The following is a 26,835-nucleotide window of genomic DNA, read 5'->3' as shown; positions in this document are numbered from 1 at the left end:
TTCATTTTGGATGATCTGTTCATTGGTGAAAGAAGGGTGCTAAAGTCCCCTACTATGATTGTGTTACTGTCGATTTCCCCTTTTATGGCTGTTAGCATATGCCTTATGTATTAAGTTGCTCCTATGTTGGGTGCATAAGTATATAGAATTGTTATATCTTTTTCTTGGATTGATCCCTTGATCATATGTAGTGTCCTTCTTTGTTTCCTGTAATAGTCTTTATTTTAAAGTCTTTTTTGTCGGATATGAGAATTGCTACTTTAGCTTTCTTTTGATTTCCATTTGCATGGATTATCTTATTCCATCCCCTAACTTTCAGTCTGCATGTGTCCCCAGGTCTCAAGTGGGTCTCTTGTAGACCACATATATACCAGTTATGTTTTGGGATCCATTCAGCCAGTCTATGTCTTTTGGTTGGAGCATTTAATCCATTTACATTTAAGGTAATTATTGATATGTATGTTCTTATTACCATTTTCTTAATTGTTTTGGGTTTGTTTTTGTACGTCTTTTCCTTCTCTTGTGTTTCCTGCCTAGAGAAGTTCCTTTAGCATTTCTTGTAAAGCTGGTTTGGTGGTCCTAAGTTCTCTTAGTTTTTGCTTGTCTGTAAAGATTTTAATTTCTCTGTCAAATCTGAATGAGATCTTTGCTGGTTCGAGTAATCTTGGTTGTAGCTTTTCCCCTTTCATCACTTTAAATATGTCCTGCCAGTCCCTTCTGGCTTGCAGAGTTTCTGCTGAAAGATCATCTGTTAACCTTATGGGGATTCCCTTGTATGTTATTTGTTGTTTTTCCCTTGCTGCTTTTAATATTTTTTCTTTGTTATTTAATTTTTGATAGTTTGATTAATATATGTTTTGGCATGTTTCTCCTTGGGTTTATCTTGTATGGGACTCTCTGTACTTCCCAGACTTGATTAATGATTCCCTTTCCCATATTAGGGAACTTTTCAATTAAAATCTCTTCAAATATTTTCCCAGTCCCTTTCTTTTCCTCTTCTACTTCTGGGACCCTTATATTCGAATGTTGGTGTGTTTAATGTGGTCCCAGAAGTGTCTCAGATTGTCCTCAATTCTTTTCATTCTTTTTTCTTTATTCTACTCTGCAGTAGTTATTTCCACTATTTTATCTTCCAGGTCATCTATCCATTCTTCTGCCTCAGTTATTCTGCTATTGTTTCATTCTTGAGAATTTTAAATTCCATTTATTGTGTTGTTCATCATTGTTTCTTTGCTCTTTAGTTCTTGTAGGTCCTTGTGAAACTTTTTTTTTTTAAAAAAAAAACATCTTTATTGGAGTATAACTGTTTTACAATAGTGTGTTAGTTTTTCCTTTACAACAAAGTGAATCAGTTATACATATACATATGTTCCCATATCTCATCCCTCTTGCATCACCCTCTCTCCCACCCTCCCTATCCCACCCCTCTAGGTGGTCACAAAGCACAGAGGTGATCGCCCTGTGCTATGCAGCAGCTTCCCACTAGCTATCTAATTTACATTTGGTAGTGTGTATATGTCCCTGCCACTCTCTCACTTCATCACAGCTTACCCTTCCCCCTCCCCATATCCTCAAGTCCATGCTCTAGTAAGTCTGTGTTTTATTCCCATCCTACCACTAATCTCTTCATGACATTTTTTTTCTTAGAGTCCATATATATGTGTTAGCATATGGTATTTGTTTTTCTCCTTCTGACTTACTTCACTCTGTATGACAGACTCCAGGTCTATCCACCTCATTACAAATAACTCAGTTTCATTTCTTTTTATGGCTGAGTAATATTCCATTGTATATATGTGCCACATCTTCTTTATCCATTCATCTGTTGATGGACACTTAGGTTGCTTCCATGTTTTGGCTATCATAAATAGAGCTGCACTGAACATTTTGGTACATGACTCTTTTTGAATTATGGTTTTCTCAGGGTATATGCCCAGTAGTGGGATTGCTGGGTCGTATGGTAGTTCTATTTGTAGTTTTTTAAGGAACCTCCATACTGTTCTCCATAGTGGCTGTATCAATTTACATTCCCACCAGCAGTGCAAAAGGGTTCCCTTTTCTCCACACCCTCTACAGCATTTATTGTTTCTAGAGTTTTTGATAATGGCCAATCTGACCGGTGTGAGATGATATCTCATTGTAGTTTTGATTTGCATTTCTCTAATGATTAATGATGTTGAGCATTCTTTCCTGTGTTTGTTGGCAGTCTGTATATCTTCTATGGAGAAATGTCTATTTAGTTCTTCTGCCCACTTTTGGATTGGGTTGTTTGTTTTTTTGTTATTGAGCTGCATGAGTTGCTTATAAATTTTGGAGATTAATCCTTTGTCAGTTGTTTCATTTGCAAATATTTTCTCCCATTCTGAGGGTTGTCTTTTGGTCTTGTTTATGGTATCCTTTGCTGTGCAAAAGCTTTTAAGTTTCATTAGGTCCCATTTGTTTATTTTTGTTTTTATTTCCATTTCTCTAGGAGGTGGGTCAAAAAGGATCTTGCTGTGATTTATGTCATAGAGTGTTCTGCCTATGTTTTCCTCTAAGAGTTTGATAGTGTCTGGCCTTACATTTAGGTCTTGAACCCATTTTGAGTTTATTTTTGTGTGTGGTGTTAGGGAGTGTTCTAATTTCATACTTTTCCATGTAGCTGTCCAGTTTTCCCAGCACCACTTATTGAAGAGGCTGTCTTTTCTCCACTGTATATCCTTCCCTCCTTTATCAAAGATAAGGTGACCATATGTGTGTGGGTTTATCTCTGGGCTTTCTATCCTGTTCCATTGATCTATATTTCTGTTTTTGTGCCAGTACCATACTGTCTTGATTACTGTAGCCTTGTAGTAGAGTCTGAAGTCAGGGAGCCTGATTCCTCCAGCTCCATTTTTCGTTCTCAAGATTGCTTTGGCTATTCGGGGTCTTTTGTGTTTCCATACAAATTGTGAAATTTTTTGTTCTAGTTCTGTAAAAAATGCCAGTGGTAATTTGATAGGTATTGCATTGAATCTGTAGATTGCTTTGGGAAGTAGAGTCATTTTCACAATGTTGATTCTTCCAATGCAAGAACATGGTATATTTCTCCACCTATTTGTATCATCTTTAAGTTCTTTCATCAGTGTCTTATAGTTTTCTGCATACAAGTCTTTTGTCTCCTTAGGTAGGTTTATTCCTAGATATTTTATTCTTTTTGTTGCAGTGGTAAATGGGAGTGTTTTCTTAATTTCACTCTCAGATTTTTCATCATTAGTGTGTAAGAATGCCAGAGATTTCTGTGCATTAATTTTGTATACTGCTACTTTACCAAATTCATTGATTAGCTCTAGTAGTTTTCTGGTAGCATCCTTAGGATTCTCTATGTATAGTATCATGTCATCTGCAAACAGTGACAGCTTTACTTCTTCTTTTCCTATTTGGATTCCTTTTATTTCTTTTTCTTCTCTGATTGCTGTGGCTAGAACTTCCAAAACTATGTTGAATAAGAGTGGTGAGAGTGGGCAACCTTGTCTTGTTCCTGATCTTAGTGGAAATGGTTTCAGTTTTTCACCATTGAGAACGATGCTGGCTGTGGGTTTGTCATATATGGCCTTTATTATATTGAGAAAAGTTCCCTGTATGCCTACTTTCTGCAGGGTTTTTATAAAAAATGAGTGTTGAATTTTGTCAAAAGCTTTCTCTGCATCTATTGAGATGGTCATATGGTTTTTCTCCTTCAGTTTGTTGATATGGTGTATCACGTTGATTGATTTGCGTATATTGAAGAATCCTTGCATTCCTGGAATAAGCCCCACTTGATCATGGTGTATGATCCTTTTAATGTGCTGTTGGATTCTATTTGCTAATATTTTGTTGAGGATTTTTGCATCTATGTTCATCAGTGATATTGGCCTGCAGTTTTCTTTCTTTGTGATGTCTTTGTCTGGTTTTGGTATCAGGGTGATGGTGGCCTCATAGAATGAGTTTGGGAGTGTTCCTCCCTCTGCTATGTTTTGGAAGAGTTTGAGAAGGATAGGTGTTAGCTCTTCTCTAAATGTTTGATAGAATTCGCCTGTGAAGCCATCTGGTCCTGGGCTTTTGTTTGTTGGAAGATTTTTAATCACAGTTACAATTTCAGTGCTTGTGATTGGTCTGTTCATATTTTCTATTTCTTCCTGGTTCAGTCTCAGCAGGTTGTGCATTTCTAAGAATTTGTCCATTTCTTCCAGGTTGTCCATTTTGTTTGCATACAGTTGCTTGTAGTAATCTCTAATAATCTGTTGTATTTCTGCAGTGTCAGTTGTTACATCTCCTTTTTCATTTCTAATTCTATTGATTTGAGTCTTCTCCCTTTTATTCTTGATGAATCTGGCTAATGGTTTATCAATTTTATTTATCTTCTCAAAGAACCAGCTTTTATCTTTATTGATCTTTGCTATTGTTTCCTTCATTTCTTTTTCATTTATTTCTGATCTGATCTTTATGATTTCTTTCCTTCTGCTAAATTTGGGGGTTTTTTGTTCTTCTTTCTCTAATTGCTTTAAGTGCAAAGTTAGGTTGTTTATTCGAGATGTTTCCTGTTTCTTAAGGTAGGATTGTATTGCTATAAATTTCCCTCTTAGAACTGCTTTTGCTGTATCCCATAGGTTTTGGGTCGTCGTGTCTCCATTGTCATTGGCTTCTAAGCATTTTTTTGATTTCCTTTTTGAGTGAAACGTTTCTTGTATATTCTCCATTCCAGTTCCAAGATTTGGGATCATCTTTACTATCATTACTCTGAATTCTTTTTCAGGTAGACTGCCTGTTTTCTCTACATTTGTTTGGTCTGGTGAGTTTTTACCTTGCTCCTTCATCTGCTGTGTGTTTCTCTGTCTTCTCATTTGGCTTTGGGGACTGTTTGGGGTCACCTTTTTGCAGGCTGCAGATTCGTAATTCCCATTGTTTTGGTGTCTGCCCCCAGTGGCTAAGGTTGGTTCAGTGGGTTGTGCAGGCTTTCTGGTAGAGGGGACTGGTGCCTGTGTTCTGATGGGTGTGTCTGGATCTTGTCCTTCTGGTGGACAGTTCTGCATCCGGTGGTGTGTTTTGGGGTGTCTGTGGCCTTATTATGATTTTAGTCAGCCCCTTTGCTAATGGGTGGGCCTGCATTCCTGTCTTGCTAGTTGTTTGGCGTGGGATGTCCGGCACTGTATCTTGCTGGTCTCTGACTGGAGCTGGGTCTCAGTATTGAGACGGATATCTCTGGGAGAGTTTTCGTCGTTTGATATTATAAGGTGCTGGAGGTCTCTGGTAGATAAATGTCCTGAACTTGGCGCTCTCACCTCAGAGGCACAGGCCTGACACATGGCCGGAGCAGCAAGATCCTGTCAGCCACACAGCTGGGGGTGAGAGCAAGAGGTAGCTTTGGTACATCTCAAAGACCACCAATGGGATTCACTGACCATTTTCTCTCCAGAAGTGAAGAAAACAAAATTCAGTCTTCGTCTAGTCAGCCACTTTGGTAGCCAGCCTCCAAGATGGCCCTAATTATCCCCTAATTATCTTCCAGTCTTCATCTACCTGTGTGGCTCCTCACACTTGAAAAAAGCTCACTGTTTAACTAATAAGAAATTGCAGAAATGACAAAGTGCAGCTTCCAAGTTTATCAAAGACATTGCAGCTTCTGCTTTGGTTTCTGCTAGATCACTCATCCTCGGGTAATCCAGCTTCCATGTCATGAGGACACTCAAGCAGCCCTAAGGAGAGATCCATGTGTCAAGGAACTGAGGCCTCTTACTTACAACCATGTGAGTGAGTCAGCTCAGAAGTCAAAAGATTTAATTTTATTTATTTTTTGTTGCATTGGGTCTTCGTTGCTGCACAAGGTTTCTCTAGTTGTGTCAAGCAGGGGTTACTCATCGTTGCGGTGCACGGGTTTCTCCTTGCAGTGGTTTCTCTTGTTGTGGAGTATGGACTCTAGGTGCATGGGCTTCGTAATTGTGTCATGCAGGCTCAATAGTTATTGCTTGCAGGCTCAGTAGTTGTGGTGCACAGGCTTAGTTGTTCCATGGCATGTGGGATCTTCCCAGACAGGGCTCATACCTGTGTCCCCTTTATTGGTATGGAGATTCTTAACCACTGTGCCACCAGGGAAGCCCCTGGTAACTAGTTCTTGAACTTTTCAGCCTCAGCAATTATGAGAAAATAAAAATATTCTGTTGTTTATAAAATACCAAGTCTCTTGTATTTTGTTTTAGCAGTGAAGGGGCTGGCTGAGGAGAAATATCCGTGAGCTTGAAGACATATCAAGAGAAACCTTTAAATCTCAAAAGAAAAGAGAAAATGGGCAGGAAAGAAATCAACAGAACAGAGTAATCAATAATTGTGGAACAGTGAAAATGCTGTGACCTATACATAATGGATATAGCAGGAGGAAAATAAAGATAACAAAGAACAGAAAGAATTTTTAAAAAATGACTGAGAGGGCTTCCCTGGTGGCGCAGTGGTTGAGAATCCGCCTGCCGATGCAGGGTACACGGGTTCGTGCCCTGGTCCGGGAAGATCCCACATGCCGCGGAGCAACTAAGCCCGTGAGCCATGGCCGCTAGGCCTGCGCGTCCGGAGCCTGTGCTCCGCAACGGGAGAGGCCACAGCAGTGAGAGGCCCGCATACCACAAAAAAAAAAAAAAAAAAAAAAAAAAAATGACTGAGAATCTCCCCAAATTAATGTCTCACACTAAATCCGTAACATCCAAACTTAGAGAAACATATGAATAGTAAAGAAAATTGACCAATATCTCTCAGGACCATCAATGCAAAAATCGTCAACAAAATATTAACAAATCAAATCCAACAATATTTTGAGAGAATTTTATATCATGAATGAGAGGGAATAATCCCAGTTATGCAAGGCTTGTTCAACATTCTAAAATAAAATAATTATATTCATCATATCAACACCCTGAAGACAATCATTAACATATCACTAGATTCAGAAGACCTTTGAAAAAACCTAAAACCCATTCTTCATAAAAACTCTTAGTTAAAGAAATATACTGGAGGTTTCTCAAGTTGATAATAAAGATCTACAGGAAACTTTTATCTTACATCATGATAAATGGTTAAAAACATGAAGCTTTTTCACTAAGTTCAGGTAAAAACAAGGATGTCCCCTTTCATGACTCCTTTTCCATATTTTACTCCAAGTCCTTACTAATGCAATAAGGCATGAAAATAAATAAAACAATACATATTGGTTAGAAAAAAATGAAAGCAACCTAAATAAAATGTGGACCAATATACTTTATGGGCACCTCACCAAGGAAAATAGACACCATGCATATAAGTATACAGAAGAATAATCCAGATTACATGCTGCCATAAAAAAGCAAATTAAAAATACAATTACATATCACTATGTAACACTTAGAATGGCTAAAATGTGTACAATGACAAGGACAAATTCTGTAGCGGATGCGGAACATTAGGAAATGACATTTGTTATTGGTGGAAATGAAAAATAATGCAGCTACTTTGGTAGTCTGATTGACACTTGCTATAATATTGAACATTCCCTTACTGTACAATCCAGCAAGTGTTCTCATGGATATTAACTGAAAGTAGTTTAAAAGATACTTCCAGATGAAAACCTGCATATGGATATTTATAGCACCTAATTCAATATTGCCAAAATGTGAATGAAACTAAGGTGTCCTCCAATAGGTGAATGAAATGATATAGTATTAATATATACTGGGAATGGGATAATATTGAGCACTAAGAAAGTAAGCTATCAAGCCAAAAAATATATGGGAATTCTTTTTTCTTTTGAAATAGAGGTGATTTTCTTTATTTTGTAATTTAAATTTTATTGGAGTATAGTTGATTTACAATGTTGTGTTCATTTCAGCTGCACAGAAAGTGATTCAGTTACACATATGCATATATTTTTCTTTTTCAGAATCTTTTCTGATAAAGATATTCCCGGAATATTGAGTAGAGTTCCCTGTGCTATACAGTAGGTCCTTGTTGCTTACCTATATTATAAATAGTAGTATTCCTATGTTTACCCCAAGTTCCTGATTTACCCCTTCCCCCACCTTTCCCCTTTGGTAATCATAAGTTTGTTTTCCAAGTCTGTGAGTATGCCTCTGTTTTGTAAGTTAGTTCATTTGTATCAATTTTTAGTTTCCACCTAGTAGTGATATCATACAATATTTGTCTTATTCTGTCTGACTTACTTCACTTAGTACAATCATCTCTAGGTCCATCCATGTTACTGCAATTGGCATTATTTTCTTCTATTTTTTTTCTTTTGCGGTACGCAGGTGTCTCACTGTTGTGGCCTCTCCCATTGCGGAGCACAGGCTCAGGATGCACAGGCTCCGGACGCGCAGGTTCAGCGGCCATGGCTCACTGACCTAGTCGCCCCATGGCATGTGGGATCTTCCCAGACTGGGGCATGAACCCGTGTCCCCTGCATCAGCAGGCAGACTCTCAACCACTGCACCACCAGGGAAGCCCCTATTTTCTTCTATTTTATGGCTGAGTCATATTCCATTATATATATATATGTATCACATATTCTTTACCTATATTTGTATGTTGATGGACATTTTGGTTGCTTCCATGTCTTCACTATTGTAAAGAGTGTTGCAGTGAACATTGGGGAAGATGTGTCTTTTCGATTTATGCTTCCCTCCAGATATGCACACAGGAGTAAACTTGCCGGATCATCTGGTAGCTCTATTTTATTTTATTTCATTTCATTTCATTTCAATTTCAATTTCTTTGGAGTATAGTTGATTTACAATGTTGTGTTACTTTCTGCTACACAGCAGAGTGAAGCGGTTATACATATATCCAATCCTTTTTGGATTCCTTTCCCACACAGGTCATTACAGAGTATTGTGTAGAGTTCCTCAAGTGCTATACAGTAGGCCCATATTTGTTATCTTTTTTATATATAGTGGTGTGTATATGTCAATCCCAATTTATCCCTCCCGCCTCCCCTTACTCTGGTAACCTCCATTCTGTGCTCCATAGTGGCTGTTGCCAATTGGCATTGCCACCAATAGTGTAGTATTTGTGGCACAGTGGTTAAGAATCTGCCTACCAGTGCAGGGGACACAGGTTTGAGCCCTGACCTAGGAAGATCCCACACGCTGCAGAGCAACTAAGCCTGTGTGCCACAACTACTGAGTCTGCGCTCTAGAGCCCACGAGCCACAACTACTGAGCTCACGTGCCACAACTACTGAAGCCTGTGTGCCTAGAGCCTGTGCCACAACAAGAGAAGCCACCGCAAAGAGAAGGCTGTGTACCACAACGATGAGTAGCCCCTGCTTGCTGCAACTATAGAAAAGCCGCGTGCAGCAACGGGGACCCAAAGCAGATTAAAAAATAATAATAATATGTAGTAGGTTTCTCTTTTTTCCACACCTTCTGAAGCATTTCTTGTTTCTAGACATTGTGAGGATGGCTGTTCTGAGTGGTTCTAGGTGATACTTCTTTGTACATCTGATTTGCATTTGTCTAACATAAAGCAATGGTGAGCATCTTTATGTGTGCTTTTTTTTTGAACAGTGTGAGTAAAATTTACCCCTTGAAAAAGAGTTATTGAAAGGTTGCCTTGTTTTGAAGTCTATTTCGATTACCTACCCCAAGGCGTTCTTTTTTTTGCGGTACACGGGCCTCTCACTGCCGTGGCCTCTGCTACTGCAGAGCACAGGCTCAGGATGCACAGGCTCCGGATGCGCATATTCAGCAGTCATGGCTCACAGGCCCAGCTGGTCCATGGCATGTGGGATCCTCCTGAATAGGGGCACGAACCCATGTCCCCTGCATCGGTAGGAGGACTCTCAACCACTGTCCCACCAGGGAAGCCCACCAAGACATGTTTTGAGGGCTGTTGTCACTTACAGCTTCCCAGGCATTGTGAATATGAAGTGCCTATAAGGTCCAGTTTTAGAATTGTTGTTATGGGAAAGAGAAGCAGCAGGATTTCTCCTGTCCCTCTCTGGTTACTGACACAACCTTAGCTGTAGGGAAAGTCCTGTTCCTGGGTTTTAACTTAGAACGGGATGTGCCTGACCAAACATGCAAGGGCTTCCGTCCCATTCCTCCTTCCCCTTTCCCCTTCAGCCCCCGAACAAGCATAAACCCCTGCAGAGTCACCTGTTGAGGCGGCTGTCATGTCGAGTGCGATGACCCTAACGAAGGAGTCAGAAGGTCGGAACCCAAACACCAGGGTATGTTGAGACCAGGTGATTTTCCAAATGTCATGCATGCAGCCCAGAGAGCCCACCATCCTTTGGGTGTCAGAGGGTTGGTTTAGTAGTATGAGGGCACACTTATATCTGGAGATTGTGATCCCATGCAGAGGGGACCAAGTACTACATGTTCAAGGGGGGTGAATTAGCTGGCATATCCTCCCGAGGTCCTCAGGCCCACAACAGTACAGCCTTGGGATCAAATTGTGTCTGTGTCCAAGGATGTGACACTAGCACGCCCACCGTGACTAAATGAATTTAGTGATCATTTTTCTTTTCTATAATTTAATTTTAAATTTATAATGGGGTATAGTTGATTTACCATGTTGTGTTCATTTTTGATATACACCAACATGATTCATTTATACAGAGATGACTATATATTCTCTTTGGAATTATTTTCCCATTGAGGTTACTAAAGGGTGTTGAGAAGAGTTCCAAGTGCTCTACAGCAGATCCAGTTTGATGACAAGTTTTCTCTCTGTAAATATGTATATACTAACTCCAACCTCATGATTTATGCCTCCAACACACCTTTCCAGTTTGGTAACCATAAGTTTGTGTTCTAAGCCTGGGACTCTGTTTCTGTGTTGTAAGATAGTACCTTTGTATCAATATTTAGATTCCACAGATAAGTAATATCATATGATATTTATCATTGTCTTATTTATGCCACTTAGTATGAATGCATCTAGGTCCTTCCGAGTGGCTGCAAATGGCCTTATTTCATTCATTTCATGGCTGAGTAATATTCCATTGTACATATCTACCATAATTTCTTTATCCAGTCTTCCTTCCAAGGACGTTTACGTAGCTTCCAAGTAGGGGCTCTTGTAAACAGGGCTGCATAAATTTTGGAGTGCCTGGGTACTGTCAATTTACGTTTTTTCCAAGATACAGGCCCAGGAGTGGAAGCGCCATATGCTCTGAAGCTCTGCTTTTTAGATTTTTAAGGAATCACCACCCACTTCTCCAGAGTGGCTGTTAGCAATTTACATTCCCACCATCAGCTTGTCAGGGTTCCCTTTTATCCACGCCCTGTCCTGCATTTCAGGTTTTACAATTTGTGAGGTTGGCCATTCTGACTGGTGTGAAGCGATACCTCTTCCTAACTCTTCCCGAACAGACGGTGTACCATCCTCTGGATGTCCCATTCATGTTTTACCTGTAAGAAGGGTCCTCTGCACCTGGAGATATGAGACCCATGGACTGGGGGCCAGGCAGTGTTACTGTAAAAGTGCTGCATTTGCTGTCCCATCCTCAGCAAGCCTCTCAGACCCACGAGTGTAGAGCCTTAGGTCCCATCCAGCTGTGTGTCTAGATGTGGTCAGTCCAGGTTGCATCACAGCCCTTGAACACATTTTGTAAGGTTTTCTCTCTCTCTCTCACTGTCTTTTTTTTCTTTTTATTTAATTTTATAATGGGGTAGAGCTGATTTTCAATACTATGATTCTTCCTGCACTACATCTATCCACTTGCTTCACTTAAAGAGAGACACCAATAAATTCTTTTACAGATTCTTACAGTCTTATATACGCTTTTCTGGTGACAGCAGTGTGCTGAGTCCAGCTACTTGAGCTATTCAGCAGGTCCTGTTGATTACGTATTTTGTTTATGGAACCGTATCTATGCTAATTCCAACCTCCTGGTTTATGCATCACCCCACCGCACCTTTCTCTTTTAGCAGTCATAAATGTGTTTTCTTTATGTGTGACTTGGTTTCTGTTTTGTAAATGAATTCACGTGTAGCTATTTTTAGATACCATCTATAATTGATACCTTATGATAAGTCTCTAGTAATGTCTGACTTATGTCACTTAGAATGATCGTACGTGAGTCTCCACGAGTTGCTGCAACTGGCCTTATTTCATTGATTTAATTGCTCAGGAATATTACACTGTACATAAGTACCACAAATTCTTTATCCATTTCTTCCTTCAAGGACATGTATGTTGTACCCAAGTCGAGGCATTTTAAGCAGAGCAGCATTAAACGTAGGGATGCCTGTGTCCTGTCGACTTTTGGTTTTACCACGATGTACACCCAAGACTGGAAGTGCCATATGGTCTGTAGGTCTATTTTTTTAAAGTTTAAGGAAACAGCATGCACTTTTCCAGAGTGGCCGTTGACTATTTACATCCCGCCAATCAGGGTAAAGAGGCTACCTTTGCTCCATGGCCTGAGCTGCATTTCTGGTTTACACTTTTCCAAGATGGCACTTTTGACTAATGCGAAGTCAGAATACTTTGTAGTGCTGATTTGCATTTCGTGGTTGTTTGGTTCGCCAAAAAGGGCGTATGCGTTTTTCCTGAATATTTTTATTTTTATAATGGGGTTTAGCTGATTTTCATTGCTGTGGTTATGTCGCTCTACACTCACGTGATTCACTTACACAGGGATATCAATAAATACATTTTAATATTTGTACTACTCAGATATATTCTTCTGCGATGAATAGGGGCTGTTGAGTCCAGTTCATTGAGCAAGGAGTAGGTCGTGTCCATTACATATTTGGTTTTTGGAACGGTATCTGTGCTCATTTCAAACTCTTGTTTTATGCATCATCCCACCTCACCCATCCCCTTAAGCAGGCATCAATGTGTTTTCTAAATATTTGACTCTATTCTATATTGTAATTCAGTTGATCTGTAGCGATTTTTTTTTTTTTTTTTTTTGTGGTATGCGGGCCTCTCACTGCTGTGGCCTCTCCCGTTGCGGAGCACAGGCTCCGGACGCGCAGGCCCAGCGGCCATGGCTCACGGGCCTAGTCGCTCCGCGGCATGTGGGATCCTCCCGGACCAGGGCACGAACCCGTGACCCCTGCATCGGCAGGCGGATTCTCAACCACTGCGCCACCAGGGAAGCTCTGTAGCGATTTTTAAAGCGATGTTTCCAGCAATTCTGCCTTGAGTTCAAATCCTCTTCGTAGTCTGACATCAATATATTTTTGGACCAAGTTATCATTTAGAACTCTGCATGTGTGTGAAGTGCAGTGTCCCTGAGATGCATTTTCCAGCTCGCTTTTTTTGTGAGCTGCCCCAAACCCGCAGGATTGCTTCAGGCCCTATTGTGGTTCCAGGGAAGCAGGCTGAGCCTTGGTGGATTCTTCTTCGTGATGAGAAATGAGAGTGACATGTGCCTGTCCAAACACCTCCAGCTAGTCTCTCATTGGTTCCCCCTCTTCCAGTTCATCCTGCGGACAAACTGCAGATGGTACGAAAGAGGAATGGAAAGGCGCTGATTCTCCAAGTGGGGAGATTGTTAGTAAAGCGGCCTGAATGGAGAACATGAGCACCAGGAGGTGAAAAATGAGGTGAGTTTCAGAAAGCTTTCCCGATCCCACAGTGTACCATCCGCTGGGTATCCAATGAGCGGTTTCACTGTAGGAAGATTGCATTGAACCTGGAGAGTTGGGACCCATGGAATGGGTAGCACGCAGTATTACTTTAAAGGGTCTGCAATTGCTTTCCAAACCTCACCAATCCTCTCAGCCCCAAGAGTGTCCAGCCTTATGTCTTCTGCAGCTGTGGGTGTAGATGTGGTCAATCCTGGTTGCATCCCAGTCCCTGAACGCATGTTGGACGAATTTCTCTCTGTTTTGCCGTGCTTGTTTCTTCTTTGTGTTGGAAATGTATTCTTATAGTGGGGTTTAGCTGATTTTCACTGCTGTTTTTATGCCGCTTTACACACACTTGATTCACTTATAGAGAGATATCAATACTTAGGTTTTAAGATGCTTACTAGTCTGATATATTCTTCTGCGATGAATAGGGGCTGTTGAGTCCAGTTTATTGAGCAAGGACTAGGTCGTGTCCATTACATATTCGGTTTTTGGAACGGTATCTGTGCTCATTTCAAACTCGAGTTTTATGCATCACCCCAACCTCACCTTTCCCCTTAATTAGGCATAAGTGTGTTTTCTAAAAGCATGACTCTGTTCTGTTTGGGAATTCAGTTCATGGGTATCGATTTTTACATTCCCTCGATAAGTGATATTCTAAGTTTCTTTTTTGGTGGGACTTATTTCACTTAGGATGATCGTACCTAAATCCACTCAGGATGCTGCTACTAGCCTCATGACATGGATTTCATGGCTGAGTGATATTCCATTGGACCTATGTAGTACCACTTCTTTGTCCATTTTTCTCTTGCCTGGGATATGAAACGTGTACTGGAGTCGAGGTTCTTGTCAAGACAGCAGCCCTCAACTTTGGGGTGCCTGTGTCTGGTTTATTTTTAATTTTCAGAGATAAACGCCCATGTGTGGAAGTGCCCTATGCTCTGTGGTTCTGTGTTTTACATGTTTTGGGAAACAGGATACACTTGTGAAGAGTGGCTGTTGGCCATTTACATCCCGCCCATCAGCTTAACAAGGCTCCGTTGTCTCCGTGGCCTGTTCTGCCTTTCTGGTTTTTAGACTTTTTTCGCATGGCCCTTTTGACTGGGGGGAAGAGAGACACTTCTTTGTAGTGCTGATTTGCTCTCCCAGCTTGCTTGGTTGGCCAAAAAGGGCGTATGCGTTTTTTCCTGAATGTATTCAGGAAAAAACGCATACGCCCTTTTTGGCCAACTGCATTATTGTCCAAGTTCTGGCGCTTTTCATGTGCTATCGGGGCCATTCCGATCTACCTGGAGAAATCCGTTTCCTGCAATTCTGCCTTGCGTTCAGAGCCTCTTCGTAGCCTTACCTCAATATAAATTTGGACGATAGTATCATTTAGAACTCTGCTGGCGTTGTGGATTGCCGTGCCCCTCAGCAAGTGTCTTCAACTTGTTTCTGTAACCGACCACAAAGTCGCGGGATTGCTTCAAGCCCCATTCGGGTTACAGGGGCATCTTGAGCTTTTGGGAAATTCCTCTTCCTGATTGGAAATTAGAGTGGCATGTGCTGTCCAAGCACGTAGATCTTGTTTTTCATTCCTTTCCCCCCTTCCCTTTCATCCTCCTGACAAATTCCAAGGCTTGCACAACTGGCTGTTGACTGTGTGGACTTCCCCAAGTGGGGAGAGTCTAAGGAAGGAGGCTGGAGCGGGGTCCCCTTCCCCAGGACATGTGGAGTTGGCGTGACTTTTCCAAACTCTTCCCGCCCCTCTGGCCCCCCATCCTCTGGGGTTCTGTCCAGACGCCGCGGGGCTTCCAGCGATGCGGGGCTTGGTGGCCGCCCTGCAGGGAGCAGCCCTGATCCCGCCCCTGCAGCGCCGCCTGCTGGTGTCTCCGTCCTGCGTTGGGCAGTCTCCACCTTCCCCGCTGCCTTGAGTGCTCTGTCTCCACAGGGTCCTGCGATCAGCTCCTCCGCCCCACCGCCATCACGCCCAGCTCCATACCCCTCATCCAGCCTCCGGGATGACCCAGGACTGGGCTCCCCGCCTGCCCACCCCCAGTCGGTGTCCTCAGTCCACCTGTGCAGACAGGTGAGGACTTCCTGTAGGGGCTCCCAAACGCTTCTCCCCTCCATCCTCCCCGGGTTCAGCCCAGGTCCTGTCAGGATGTTCCACCCTCACCAAGCCCCCATGTACATGTCAAGGGCAGGCATCAGGCCTGCTGTGTGCACTGCTGTGCGTCCTGCTGTATGCACAGGCATGACCCTGTCCCAGGGTGCAGGAAAGGCAGCCTTACCTTGGGATGTGGGGAGAGGGGCTGCCCACAGGGCGGACGTCGACGCTCGGCTCACCAGGCAAGGGCAGCATTGTTCTCGCTCCTTGGACCCTTTCTCACCCAGCCTTACCCCGACCCAGCTTTGTTCCCACCCACGCTGTCCCTCCATTGGCCTCACTCTTGTGAGCAGAGCAGGACAGTGTGGTCAGTGGTCACAGGCTGAGACACAGACACTGGCTGACCCGCGTGCACCCAGCTGACCCCACGGAACGGGGAGTGCACCAGGGCCCATGCGGTGCGGGTTCACCTGCCCACAGAGAGGCCTGGCCTCTGCCCTGGCTCCAGAGGGCATCTTGAGTCTGACAGGAGTGTCCATGCTCCGCGGGCCTCGCTCCAGGCCGGTCTGTGCTGACGGCGTGGTATACGGTGGGGCTTCCTGAGTCGCCCCCAGGGGCTGGAGGCCACGGTCAGGCACACGGTGGTCCCCACATTGACGTGACAGACCCCAATAAACCCTGCACTTCAGGACTCAGGTGGGCTTCCCTGGGCTGCCACAGCCAAGGATGCTGGACCCTGCTCGTCGCCTCTGTCCTCGCTGATTTTAACTTGCATTCTTCACTATAATAAACCCTGGGTATAACAGCTTCAGGGAATCTGGGAGCCTCCAAGAAAAAAGAATCCGGGGAGGGAGTCTCTGGGTCCCCGACTCTTCAGTTGGGGTCAGAGTTCGATGGGGAGGATCTTGGGGCCCTGGAATCTGAAGAGCCAACCTACCAGGGAGGGGTAGGAGACCTGGGTGGTAGTTAAGCTGAGTCCAAGGCCCTCCTGTGTAGGAGGCATCTTGGCCCCAGGGATCCTGAAGAGGCCAACCCCCTCCTCTCCTCCGCCTCCAGGCCTGGTCCCTGTTCTTGAGAAGTTCCCCAGGGTGGGGTCCTGGTGCTGGAGGTGCCCCGATGCTGTGGCCTCCTGAGTCTCCAGTGAGGATAAGGGGAGCGGGGGAAGACTTGTTCACAGAGAGGGAGCTTCTGCCAGAACAGAGCCTGGGTCTGCTGTCCTGACCCCAGGTGCACTGGGGCAGGAACGTGAGAGCGAGGCTCCCGCCCCTCCCAAGACACCCAGGACACATGGGCGCTGGTCGCTGACTGCCACACAATACTAAAATCTCCCACGCAGGCCTGATGAGTGAGAGATACTATTTAAAGACTATTATTGGGCCAGTGGAGCCCAGGGGGTGAAGCTGGGGGTGGGGAGAATTGGAAAATCACCCAAGGATGTGCTCTCCCTGCAGCGACCCCCCAGGTGAGCCCAGGTGGAGGTGGACCCATCAAGACAGAGCCCACATTCTGGGTCTTTGGGGACAAGTAGCCAAGCACCCCCAGTACTTGCCTGCACCTGCTGCAGTTAGGGCCGGCCCTGTCTTCTTCATGGTCAAGTTTCACCCCTCTCAGAAGCCCTCTTGGGGGCTAATGCGATGGGGGTGTCCATGGCAGGACTGGAGGGTCTGTGGTGGGCTGGAGGCCACGTGGCTTGCAGGAGGGCTCACACCGATTCTGCCGATTCACACCTGATGGCTCCAGGCCCACACAGAGTCCACCAGGCTGTGGATGTGGTAGAAGGTACAGAGTTTCAGGGCCCGGTCCAGTCCATGCAGGTGTCTGACCACCGAGCGGTCAATGTGGAGCATTCCCAGCCCTGGCCGTGCTCGCACCCTCCCGGGAAGGACACGTCAGCGTGGTCCCTGGAGTGACCGGGAGGTCAGCCAGAAGCGCCCCCCACCCAACCTCACTGTTACCACAAAAAACAAGAGGCAACTCCATGCAGAAACACAGTACAGCACCAGCCTGATGCTGTCCTGAGGAAGGTCGGCTGGCGTCTGGGAACTGGGTACTACAGTGGGTTGAATGGGGAGCCCCCAGAAGTTATGTTCACATCATGCCCCCCAGAATCTGAGAATGGAACCGTATTTGGAAGTAGGGTCTTTGCAGGTATAATTAGTTATGGATCTGAAGATGAGGTCATCCTGGATCAGGGTGGCCCTAAATCAGTGACAGTGTCCTTCTAAGAGACAAGCAGAGAGACACACACAGGAGACACCATGTGAAGATGGAAGCAGAGATGGGAGAGATGCGGGCACAAGCCTAGGGATGCCTGGAGTCCCCAGAAGCTGGAAGAGGCAGGCAGGACCCTCCCCTGGAGCCTCCGGAGGGAGCGCGGCCCTGGGACACCTTGGTCTCAGACGTCTGGTCTCCAGGACTGAGAGAGGACAGGTTTCTGTTGCTCTGAGCCTCTGTTTGTGGTTGTTTGTCACAGCTGCCCCAGGAAGCTAATGCAGCTGGTGAGCAGGTCCCTGCCCTGATCTAAACCCTCCCACCTCCTGTTAGGGGCAGCCCCCTGCGCCTGTGCTGTGTGCACAAACCATGTGATTCATGCTGAACCACGGCTCCCCTTCTGGGCACCAGCATTTTGGAGGGTCAGTGCAGAGAACAGCACGTGACCAGCCCCCAGCTGGGTGCCAAGCCTCTAATGAGCTTCCCTGGGGACACGGGAGTGCGGGTAACTGTCGTGGTTCTGCCCTTTGTGGCTGGGGGAAGAGACACCCTAGAGACCCTCGAGGGAAGGAGGGGGTATGGAGGGTCAGGAGGTGATGGGAGCAGGGGCCCTCCCTCCCTGCATCGCTACCGCGTGCTGTGACCCATCTCAGCTGTGAGCGCAGAAGCCACAAGCCTGTGCCGAGTCCTGTGAGCCTCCCAGCTGGTCCCTGAAGGTGAGGGCAGCCCTGCAGACTCCAGCCCTCTCCTCCACGTCTAGTGGGTGGAAGACCCACTTCTCCTTGCCATTCCAGAAGCGGTTCTGGAGCTGTCCTGGGAGGGCTTCTGGGGCTATGCAGCCTGAGCCCCTGTTGCTATCTCCCCACTTCCCCACAGGAACATCCAGAGCAAGCAGTTTGCCCTGTTGCCTGAATGCCCCCCACCACTTTTCTCAGGAAAGAATCAGGGGTTTCTGTAGCAGCGTCTGCAGGCAGCTCTGCATCTGGGCCCATGTTCACATCTTCTGCATAAACACCGAGAACCTTCCCTGACACGTGCCCCGGCTGACCACCTCCGCAAGCCGACCACAGGCCCCAGTGCGGGCATCAGACTGACTGCCCGTCTCAGGCTCCGCTTCTGTTGTCAGAGCTGCTGCAGGCCCTGCTCAAAACCCGTGCACCCACTTTTCACAGGGCTGTCCTCCACCCCCCACCTTCAGCAGGAGTTCACCTAAGTATTTAAGTTAAGGGGTCCAGAGATAAGAAAGGAAGCTACAAACACACAGATGGAGCCAGCTGGGACCAATATGGCAATGAATGTGACCTGCAACAGACACTGAGTTTCATCACGTGTTGAATTTACTATATCAGCATATTCAGTGACACACCTACCGGTGGCCATGACTGGACATGAACGACCAGAAACGGGTAAAATGAGGTGGTGTCCCACCCCCTTGGAAAAAGCCCTGCCCTTCCCCGGAAGGCCTCTTCACCACATCATTAGCCTCACTCCTCCTCCCTTTGTCTTTACTCTTTAAAATTAAAGCACTCTCTCCAGCAGGGCGAGAAGGTGATCTGTGAACTTAGTTCCCGCTTCTGCATTCTTTGGCCACTGAACAGAGCCTGTGCTGTGCTGGTCTCAGCTTTGGTTTCGTTATTTGCCTACTTGCACCCCCATGGAAAAAGGAAAGCTTCCCCGCTGAGGCAGAGCGCCTCGCCAGGCCAGGGCCCGAGCAGGGTCCACATGACTTCACTTGGTAACAGTCTGGAAGGGGACGGTGGTCTCTGCCCGCGGGGTGGGGGAGGGAACACCTACAGCCACAGCACAGGCTCCGTGGACAGCACGGCCCCTCGTGGGCCTGGACCGTGTGCTCTCGTCCCCCCACGCCTGACTCCCCCTGACAGTCACGACGCGGTGAAACTGGCTGCTGGGCGTCCAGTCAGGAGGGACCAGAGGCAGCACCTGGTGCCAGATCAGACGTGCCTTTTCACGGGCAGAAGACATAGGAGATATTAGGACTTTGTGTCTAGAAAACAAAGCAAGCGGCTAGAAGGTGATCTGAGCTGTGGACTTGAAACCCACGTGCGAGGTGAGAGCTCCCCCTGGACACTGGCTCGGAAGCTTCCGCACAGGTGAGACCACCTGGTGCTTCCTGCTCGGCCCCTGCAGGCCTCCCTGTGGGCACAGCTGGACCTGCGCTCCTCAGGCTCCCCGACCCAGAGCCTGAAGGGCCGAGGCTGCCAGGGCCTGGGGACACAAGTGGTCACTCCACCAACGCTGCTTGGCCCCTCCTCCCAGTGACCAGGGGAGGGAAGCTCCATGGAGTCTGAGGCCCGGCACAGGCACAGCTCGCCCCCCCCAGGACCCCCGGCCCCACCCTGCTCCATCAGGCCCCCCATCTGCCAGGACCCCCGGCCCTGCCCTGCTCCCTCAGGTCCCCCGTCTGCCCCTCCCAGAGCCCGCGCCCCACTGACCCACGTTCCCGGTGTGGACCTCCATGTACACACTCTGCTCCGTGTCCTCTTCCCACATGGGACACCCCCATCCCTGCTTCTCCCCAGTGACGGCCTGGACCTCGAATGTTCTGGGCAGAAAGAGGGCAAGGAGGATGCCTTCCTGTCCCATCTGCCTCCCGGGAGCCCAGACACAGGGCTCGGGGGCTGCTGGGCCTTGAGGTCTGGATGCTTCCAGGTGTGGGATGAACCTGCCACTGCCCGCTGGAGCTGCTCCTTCCGAGATTCAGGAAACAGGGGGACCCACAAAAATGATCCCATCCCCAGGCTCTGCTACAAGTCTGCTCGGATTTGCTCGCCTGATTCTGAAGACAGACCTGCGAGAAACAGGGCCTGGGATTCCCATGCTGACGGTGTTCTGTGGAATTTCCACTAGACCCCTTCCTACCCTGTTCTGAGCAAATTACTAGTCAGTCCGTGCTACCATCACCCCACGAGCAGACCAGGAAGCTGAGGCTCCAAGAAGCAAAGTAATCCAGCCGGAAGCACAGCTGTGGGACCACGGAGTGGGGTCGGCACCCGCCGCCCACCCAGGGGGAATGCCCCCCCCCCGCAGGTTCCACACCTATTCCCTTCACCCCCTCCCGGGGCCAGCGCACAGAGCATCCTCCTGGGGGGACTCACTCACCTTCTTCTAACAGGATCCATCTCACTGTCCTGTTCTGGGATCACCCAGAAGGCTTGTCACTGAAGCACGTTCAGCCTCACATCACCAGGGCAGCTTTCCTGGATCACACTCACCACCTGCACGTCCACTCCCAGCTCAGACCCAGAAAGGGCCCCGAGCCCCATGGCTCTTACTGGGCTCCCTCCCCCTCCTGCCTGGTCCGTCCCTCTCATGTCCCCTGCAGGGTCACCAGGAGCTCCCACCTGCCCCAGGCAGGCCCTCTGCTCTGTCCTGGGGAGGCCTCCATGGTGTCAGGTGGAAGACACAAGAGGTACCCATGGGGCCTCCCTCACGCAGCCCAGTGGCCAGCACCCGCCTACTCATCTCATCACTCGGAATGGACAGGGATTCAGGGGGTCCGTGGCATCTCCTGGTCCTCATTTCATCCCAGCACTGCCCACAGGGAAGGTGCCAAGCAACTCTGTGCCGGCTGCACAGAGAGGACACTCATACACACACACCCCTCCCAGCCCACAGGGTCTCGTGGTCAGGCCCCTCCCAGGGTATGGAGATCAGCTGAGCAGGTACCCAGCAGCCCATGGGGCTCTCAGTTGTCAGGCCCCTTCCAGGATATGGAGCTCAGCTGAGCAGGTACCCAGCAGCCCACGGAGTTCTCGTGGTCAGGCCCCTCCCAGGATATGGAACTCAGCTGAGCTGGTACCCAGCAGCCCACGGGGCACTCGTGGTCAGGTCCCTCCTAGGGTATGGAGGTTACCTGGGCAGGTACCCCAGCAAGGCTGGGCACACAGGAACTGTGCACGTAGCGCTCACTGCAGAGCATCCCCAGCTCACCTGTTGGTCAGAGCTGACACAAAGCACCTCAGAGCAGGACCTGAACTAACAAACAGCAGCTCTGGGACAGGTCTGTGACTCGGCTTCACTCTGTTCGGCCTCCCTCCGCCTGGTCTTCCAGAGGCTTCCACTGCAGCCGGGCACCAGGCCTCTGTCTCCACCCACCACCCCTCCTCTCCCTGACTCCTGGGTTCCTATCATTAGGAGAGGGTCTTCTTGAAGTTGTCTCCCACTCATGGGCCAGATAAAATGATGAGAAAACAAGCCAGAGCTGCAGCCCTTGTCTATTCTGACCCTCAGGACCCCACACCTGTTCCTTGGACCTGGCCAGTGCAGCAAGGCCCATTTTCTGCAACTGTGAGCCCCTGAGGGGTGAGGAGTGGCTGACCTGAGCAGCCTGACCCAGCCGGCCAGCCCTCCCCAGGTGTGCCTGGGCTGAGGTCAATATAAACCCCGCTCCAGGCAGCAAGAGCCCCTGCAGCTGTGCCTGACGCCATATTCTCTGCCCCGTCAGCAGTCTCAGGACTGGGCTGGTGGGAGGGAGTAGGGCCCACGGCTCTGTGCGTGGCCCGGTGCGAGTGGGGCTCTGCTGGACTTTCTGCAGGAGTTGCCGGGCTGCCACCTGCTAAAGAAGAGGATGTGTCACCCATACCTGCCGCTGGAATTTCTCCCCGGGCAGAGGTGAGGAAGGAAAAAAGCATTGGGGGCCGGGACAGGATGGGTACGTCAGGCAGGGAGATGGAAAGCTTCCAGAAGAGTGCCCGGGGCCAGGACCATGCTGGCTGGCCTGCAGGCCCCAAGTCAGCCTGCGTGCTGTGGCTGGTGTGGCTCCATGGCCCTTCCTCTAGGCTTTCAAGTCCTTGCACACATTCAGGTGTTTTACCTGGGAAGGGTGGGAACAGTTCATCAGCAGCTGGCCTGCGGGTCAGCTCACGTTTACTCAGGGACGCCTTGGCACGGTCCCCCAGCTTTGCAATGAGGACGCTCCTTGCGGGGGGGCTGCTGGCTGCATGGGAGACGATTGCCCACCTCTGACCAACTTCAGAATTGTTTACCACTGGAGCAAGTGTCCTGCTAGGGTTTTCCTCTGTGTAACTAGTGGGTTCTTAATTGGCAGCGTGAACGGTGATATCAGAGGTCCTGAATCAGGATGGAAATACTTATCCCCAACTTGTACAGGCGTAAAAACCTGGGGAGGCCGTGTGTAGCCGGCACCCTTAGGGATGGGCTTCTGACTGACCCCTCAATGTTCTGGTGTCCAGCCACTGCTTCAGAATTTCTGGGGCCCAATGCTGACTCTACGGGTTCTGCAATTTAGCCTCTGTTGGCCTTTAATGAGTCCCGCACTTCCAGGACCCTACAGAGCAGGATCTGTGTGACTGTTCTGTGGCTTCTGTAACAAACGACCACAAGCTGGGTGGTTTAAAACAGCAGGAGTTCATCCTCCCCCAGTCCTGGAGACCAGACATCTGAGATCAAGGTGTTGCAGGATGGCTTCTTCTGAGGTCTCTCTAGTTGGTGTTTAGATAGCCATCTTCTCCCCAGGTCCTCACATGGTCTCCCCCTGTGCCTGTGTCCTAATCTCTTCTTGTAGGACATCAACCCTATTGGATTAGGATCCACCGTACTGACCTCATTTTTACCTTGATCATCTCTTTAAAAACTCATCTGCAAATACAGACACATCCTGGGGTCCTGGGGGTTAGGGATTCAGCATGTGGATTTGGGGGGACATGACTGAGCCTATACCGTCCTCCTTAGGAACCAAGTGTGCCTTGGTCCTTCCTTCCCTCGAGTCACACGAGGTGAGGTAATGGCTCAAGGAGAGGCCACTCGTGCAGAGTTTGTGTCCCAGCTGGGGAACCCTTCTCTGCTGTCTTTGATAAGGCGGTGGCAGTGCCAGCCCCCTCCTGAGGTGAGCAGTTCTGGGGTTTCCTGCCGTGTCACCTGACCTGCTGAGGTGCTCAGTGTCTGGGAACCCAGGAGCCAGCAGCCTAGTGGGGATGCCGGGGACTCTCAGGGCCTTGGTAGATGTCTCTCCCGGCAGATACCCTAGCGAAAGTGGGGAAACTTTGGGGGATTACAGGTGGGAGAGAGTCACAGTCTCGTTTATGCTTCAGAAAGACCACGTTGGGGTGGGATGTGAGAGGCACCGTGGGGCAGGGAGGTTTGTCAGCCCTGATGGAGGAACCAGGCACAAGATCGGGCTTGGGCCAGGGCTGTGGGCATAGAGGAGAATTGGTGTGTGAACTGTCCCAGGCTGTTGTCGAAATATCGGCTTCCCTGCGCACTGAGGCCGAACAGAAATACGGAGACAGGGGTTTTGGAGGAAGAGAGAGATGGCTTTATTTTTCTGCGAGGCAGCAGGGAAGACACAGTCGGCTAGACCTCAAGAACTGGGCACCCCTCATTGAGAATCAGGGAAGGTTTTATATGTGGGGCTCTCGCAATCCGGGATATAGGATAGGATCAAAATAGTGAAGGTCTTGCATTCCTCCTTTCCTTTGCATTATTTCAAATCAGTCATAGTTGGCGTCAGGCCGCCCGGTAATTGGGGTCCGGCAGTATGGTAATTGCGTTTGTTTGCCTCTGGTTTATCGGCCGGTGACCTTGTTTCTGAAATGAAAAACTATAGGGGGTGATTTGTGAGGGGCGTATAGAATGTTAAGTGCTGGACATAATAAGGTTAGGGAGTGAGAGGCAGAGGCTGTAACACACACAGTTAGGGGTGATGGGTGCCGAATGTAAATCCCATAGTGTCAGGGAGTGAGGTTAGCTTTGTGAAGTACAAATCTAGTTACTACAAATGAGTGACAGGAAAACAAGGAGTGATGAGCTCTTTCAGGCCAGGTTACGCTTCTTCTCTAGCCTGTTCGCTGTCCTCTTGTTTCCCTTGTTCTCGAGGCAGGGAAACTTCATTTCTGTTTTTGCTGCAACAAGACTGTGGAGGAGGAGCTGACAGTCACTGGGGCACAAGGCGAGTGGGAGTCTGGGAGGCCCCAGTGATACCGAACCGAACGTGGGTCCGCTCGCCCGAGTCCAGCAGAGCCAGTCTACTGACACCGGGTGTGGTGGAGGAAGGTGCAGCCTTAATTGTCAAAGTGCCAATACAAGGAGGACAGGTGGCCTGTGCTCTAGAACCCCGAACTCTTTGAGGGATTTCAGCAAAGCAATTTTAAAGGCCAAGTGAAGGAGGGGAGGGTCGCAGGGTATGTGATCAGCTGGTGCACAATTCTCTGATTGATGGTGAGGTAACGGATGGTTAACATTATAAATTCTTAGGCACCAGGAGCTCCGGGGCTACCTGTTCATGATCATGAAGTAGTTAATTTCTTCCGCTTGGTGGTGGAGGAAGCATGCATCAGACACTGTTATCCAGGTACTTCAGAGAGGAGCTACAGCAGAGGGTGTGGGGGAGGGGTCTGTCCTGGGAAGGCCCCACAGGGTCCTGCTCGGTTACACCTGGTGCCTGGGCTCAGCAACCTGGGAAGGTGGGGCTGCTCCTGGGTGTGGGGAGCTGCAGGATCCCACTCCTCTGAGGCCCTGCTAGCCCCCAAGGTGAGATGGGTGTGCAGTGACTGGACGGAGGCGTCTGGCCTGGGAGAGGGGTCCGGGCTGGAAATGTCACTGGAATCATCGCAGGGAGGGAGAGGAAAGGCAAAGTGGGGGCAGATGGGTCACAGCAGACTAATGCAGGTGACTGCGATCTTGTTGGAAGCAACTCAGAGCCAGAAAGGAGTGGCCGTCAGGGGCTCAGCTCCATTCTCTTGTTCCTTTGTAAAACCACTGTGTCAGAGTTTGAGATGCCGCCAGGAGACGTCTGGGCCCAGTGCTGCCATGGCTTCATCAAAGGGCCCAGGGGGAACACAGAACCACTGCAGGCCCTGCCCATGTCCTCACTGGGAATGAGTCCCATCGGGGCTCCTGGGCTCACAGACTTCAGGCACCCTCTGTGCTCAGGACTGGTCTTCCTCCTTCCTCTCACCTGCTGGTCAGAGGCCCAGGAACCCCCAACCTGGCTCCACCCCCAGGGCCTGGATTCAGAGGCCCAGGAACCCCCAACCTGGCTCCACCCTCAGGGCCTGGATTCAGAGGCCCAGGAACCCCCAACCTGGCTCCACCCCCAGGGCCTGGGTTCTGGGACAGCTTAGGGGTAAGCCAGACCCTCACGCTCCTTTATCTGCTTAGGGGTGAGAATGTCTTAAACGCTGCAGTTGACTGATTACGGAGTGCTGAGTGTTTCCAGCAGGTGTGGATGGAAAGATGGGGTGCGAAGTTCCTATGTCTGCAGGGTCTTCCCGGCGTGAAGATCTGTGTGTTCCCCCTGGCCAGTCGGCATCCTCCCAGGAAGCCCAGATCCAGGATTACGAGGGCAGAGGCTCTCCCCTTGCGTACCTGTAACTTCGCACTCCCACAGCAAGGAGCCTGGCTCCCACCATCTGCCATTTATCTATGCATTGCTCCTTTCCACATTGCATGTGCAGAGGTTTCAGAATTGTTAGCTACTACACCCTGGAAAGAACTTCGTAAAATAAAGCCCACTGTTTATATACGGGCCATTTTGCCTTCAGCCTACAGATTCCATTCATTTCCAAAGGTAACTTGTCAGCAGCTTTTACCCCATCCCCTACAGTGAGTTGTTTCCATATATTTCTAATAGTTAGATTCTGTCACATGATGTATTCCATCCTGCAACACTCCTACACCCTAAATAACTAAATTTGAATAGATTATGATTGGCCCCTTGAGCTACACACATTTATGGGCTTAGACAAATGCATAGTGACAGGTATCCATCCTAGAGTATCCCATGGACTACTTCGAACCCCCCACCCCATGATCTGCTTATCATCTATGTAGCTTTGCCTTTCCCAGAATGTCATCAATGGGGTCATACTGTGTGCAGCCTGCTCAGACTGGATTCTTTCACTTAGCAGTACACACTGAAGGTTTATCCATGTCTTTCCATAGGTTGATGTGCATTCCTTTCTGCTGAGTAGTATTCCACTGCATGTGTATGGGAGGAAAAACAAT

The 26,835-nt window shown here is 48.2% G+C and overlaps 1 long non-coding RNA gene across 6 annotated transcripts in view; it reads left to right on the top strand.

Annotated features, from left to right (window-relative positions):
• LOC136793578 (uncharacterized) overlaps positions 1 to 26,835 on the top strand; it is a 63,813-nt gene that overhangs the window by 29,770 nt on the left and 7,208 nt on the right. For 2 of the 6 annotated variants that reach the window (XR_010839051.1, XR_010839049.1), the window contains exons 3-6: positions 5,640 to 5,744; positions 7,898 to 7,954; positions 8,265 to 13,520; positions 22,406 to 22,482. This is a non-coding gene — a long non-coding RNA (uncharacterized lncRNA). Of the gene's footprint in view, positions 1 to 5,639; positions 5,745 to 7,897; positions 7,955 to 8,264; positions 13,521 to 14,240; positions 14,477 to 18,726; positions 20,177 to 22,405; positions 22,483 to 26,835 lie in introns of those variants that run through there. The other 4 variants (XR_010839050.1, XR_010839052.1, XR_010839053.1 and 1 more) reach the window with 4 other exon arrangements.

The sequence above is a fragment of the Kogia breviceps genome, chromosome 2, assembly GCF_026419965.1.
Source record: "Kogia breviceps isolate mKogBre1 chromosome 2, mKogBre1 haplotype 1, whole genome shotgun sequence".
Classification (NCBI taxonomy): domain Eukaryota; kingdom Metazoa; phylum Chordata; class Mammalia; order Artiodactyla; family Physeteridae; genus Kogia; species Kogia breviceps.
The sequence above is the reverse complement of the archived record's forward strand: the minus strand, read 5'-3'. Positions and strand labels throughout refer to the sequence as shown.